The sequence below is a fragment of the Bombus pascuorum genome, chromosome 3, assembly GCF_905332965.1.
Source record: "Bombus pascuorum chromosome 3, iyBomPasc1.1, whole genome shotgun sequence".
In the NCBI taxonomy this organism is placed as follows: domain Eukaryota; kingdom Metazoa; phylum Arthropoda; class Insecta; order Hymenoptera; family Apidae; genus Bombus; species Bombus pascuorum.
Window position 1 is genome coordinate 19,530,982 of NC_083490.1, and position 3,491 is coordinate 19,534,472.

The 3,491-nt window shown below is 35.1% G+C and overlaps 1 long non-coding RNA gene across 1 annotated transcript; it reads left to right on the top strand.

Moving 5' to 3' along the window:
- Positions 1–1,309: 1,309 nt before the first annotated feature.
- Positions 1,310–3,393, top strand: LOC132905492 (uncharacterized). The gene is made up of 3 exons (XR_009657806.1): positions 1,310–2,405; positions 2,485–2,782; positions 2,981–3,393. It is a non-coding gene; the product is annotated as an uncharacterized LOC132905492 (long non-coding RNA).
- The last annotated feature ends 98 nt before the right edge of the window (positions 3,394–3,491 follow it).

Consider the following 3,491-nt stretch of genomic DNA (forward strand, 5'->3'; position numbering starts at 1 on the left):
TGACTGAGTCACGACACAAATTTCGTCGAAATGATTCGAATGCCGCATTGCAGACGAATAAACCTCACCGTCTGACCAGCAACAAAAACGAAAGAATTTAATTAATTTTACCTATTCTGTTAATAACACGAATATAATAAGATCTCTATAATAACGCTTGATTTTAGAGATCTTTGATTAAAAATTCTGTTTCAACGGAAGTGAAGGAAACTCATCCGTGTTCTTCGTAAGTACAGACGATGGAAGCATGGTATTATTCAGAGCATTCATAGAGAAAAAGCAATTAGCGTTTACTTGATCTCTTTGTGCGTCTGACAACCACTGTTTCCGCTGCTATCACTATTGTGCACGGATTATACGGATAAATGAGAATCGATATGAAGCTGTTGGAGGACAATTGCGCAATAGATGCGTCACTGTAAATGAGTCATTTTAAGAGGTAGTCAAGAAGAAAAATCTTATTCAACGGCTGGTGTTCTTTTTCAGTATTATTTAATAGGTGGATCACTGGTTAATTTAAATCCTTAACCTTAGCTTTAGTCTGTATTACTTTGTAGTATCTGAACGTATTGTGCATATCTTTTACAAGATTGAAGCGTGTGAGAATACACAATTCTAATTTAATATTTAGTAAGTACTAAAAATTTTCAACCGGAAATAATAACAGCGATCTCTCAATAAACAATTTCCCATTCACAAATTAGGAATACGCCGTTACTTAAAGAACTGAAAAATTTATCAATTTGTTTTGCTTCTACTATACAATTTTTAATTATAACACGAATCAACCTAAAAATCTCCACTAATTCCAACCATTGATTACCTTTGTCACGCAACTGCCGACAAAACAGTCTCTCGTGTAAATAATTCACCAGGTGTTTACAGTTTTGAATACTCTCGTGTACACAAGTAGGAAACAAGCCAGTCTCAGGACGTACATTCGCATAATGCATGGCTGTATCATCCATTGCTTCCTCGAAAGCCAGTTTACCTTCATCTCGTTCTATCTCCAACGAACGAATTCTCCAGTGTATTATTTCCGCGAGTAGTAATTCTGCCCTGGAACGCATTATTTCTAACGAAAGCGGATAAAATACAGCTAGCCGCCGTTTAGCGATCCGCTTTATAGGTTCTCGCGTGTTTCCGCCACCATAGCCACGAGCCGCATGTTTGTTAACCGATGGCGAAAGCGATAAACGTTTTCTAGGAAAGAAACGATTGGCAGAAACGATCGTGTCAGATAGCAGAATACGATCGATTTCTTCCATTCTCCAGGTGTTTCACGCGATAAATTGGTAGCAACCAGATATATTGTATTATACAGAGTTCTCCTGTACTCTGTTCTCTGGTACAGTCGGACATGGCGGAGGAGGCGATTCTACGTGAAAAAGTAAGTTGAAAATATATATATATGTAGGATAAAAATTTGTCGTATGACGCATCATTTCCGAGAAAATCGAGACCGAAAATTTGTGAGTACAATAAACTTGGCTAATGCTTTTAGTCAGATTTTTAAATGGCATAAAAATATGACATTAGAATAGAACAACCCGTACGTGATTCCATATAATATTAGATTATTTGCATAATAAAACCACGAAAAATATGAACAATATGTAATGAATTCAATAAATTTCATTCTTAGCTGATCGTACAACACTTTGCCAAGATTTTTGTCCTTCAACGGGCACTTTCAGACAAATCTAATGCGAGCACCCGTTTCAGGTAACATATAGCAAAAGCAAAAAGAAATAGCGAGATCATTTTATAGGTGGGAAGAAAAAGAATCGGTCGATTGGCAACTTGCTAGCTCAGGATTCGTGGATAACCGGTCATTCGCGTCGTTTATCAAAAGAAACATATTTTTCAGTTTGATGTTTACGTCAGATAGGCGGAGTGAAAAAAAACGAGATTCCAATGGTTCCACCGATGAATAGAATAATACTGTTTCTTATAAACTGTTTAAAATATTGACAATTTTTTTCATTAAACATAATACCTAAAACTTTCTTGTATATAACTGTGATTCTGCTTATTAAGTTTATTAGAGTGCTGATGACAGACAAATATGTGCTTCTTAAATTAGGCAGCATGTTTACTAAGTTACCACGTCTAATAGGTCAATGCCAAATTTTGAGATGTAATACTTGTATGTAAGGTCAAAACGCCGAGAGGCAAGATCTCTTATTATATAATGTAATGTATATAACATACAAATCTCGTATTATGTAATATAATGTAACAAACTTAATATAACATTAATAAAAAACTTATTCATTGGTTTAATAAGACTTGGATAACATCGAAGCCAAACTAGCTTAACGTAGAACACGAACTGGCACATACACGTAATAGCTAAGCCGGTGAACGGAAAGCAAGGTGATTCCCACAGTAGTTCGTGTGTGGTATGTCTTGGCCGATAATTAGGTATCGATTTCCACGTACCACGAGAATGCCTGCAATAATCGACTTCACACGTTCCAGTATCTTCGCTCTGTTGACCATACCGCTCCGAAATCGAGCTATTTACCGGGCTTTTTCGAATCGTTCTACCTCCAAGAGCGAGGAAGAAAAAGCTGGAAAGGGAGAAAGGAAGAGAGAGAAGGGGAAGTCCATTAATCATGAAACAGGAACACGAGAGATAGGATAGCGTCACGGAAATGAGGCAAAAATGCCGTAGAAGAGCGGCGCATAATTCGCCGGCAAACTCCCGTCCGGAAAATACTATCGAACAAGGAAACGATTTGTAGCCCGATCATAGATTATAGCGACGATACAAGAAGTAAGAGGACGTTTGAGAACTATTCGTTGACTCAAATTATTTGACTTTTTGAGTACACAGGGTATTTCGTTTGCCTTGGGTTCCTTAATATTATTTAATTTAAATTTACTATTTACATTTAATTTGAAAGAATTATATAACCGCGAATAACTGTGTTTGAGATATTATCATTTTTGTTTCGTAATTTCTATTTTGCAGAAACAATAGTTTGAACTTTAAAGAGACTCGGAGGTTTTAAGAAAAGCTCGACGCTATAGTTTTCTTGAGCAAGAAACAGCGTGCACGTGAGATACAGACATTTATTTTGAAGACAATGGTAGAGGCTACATAAAGAATAAAGCCTGTAATAAAGGAAAAATGATGGCATTATTGTTAAAAAAGGAGAAAAATTATAAACACCGTGATAGAAGGCAAAAAATTCTGCAGTTATTAAAATCCACTGAGAGGACAAAAATAATAAAACACATCGAATGTTAGATACATATATTTAAATGAGAAAGGAGAAAAAACAGAGATAATTATTATGCGAATATTTACGCTAAAAAAAAACATAAATCATATTCGCGTATACGTCAAGACATTTAATTTTTAGTTTAGTTTAAAAAAATAGAAGATAGCTTAGTCGAATGATTAAAGATTTATGCGAATAATAAATTAGATTTGATATAATAATAAATAATAATGAATTTTATTTATCAAAAATAGCATC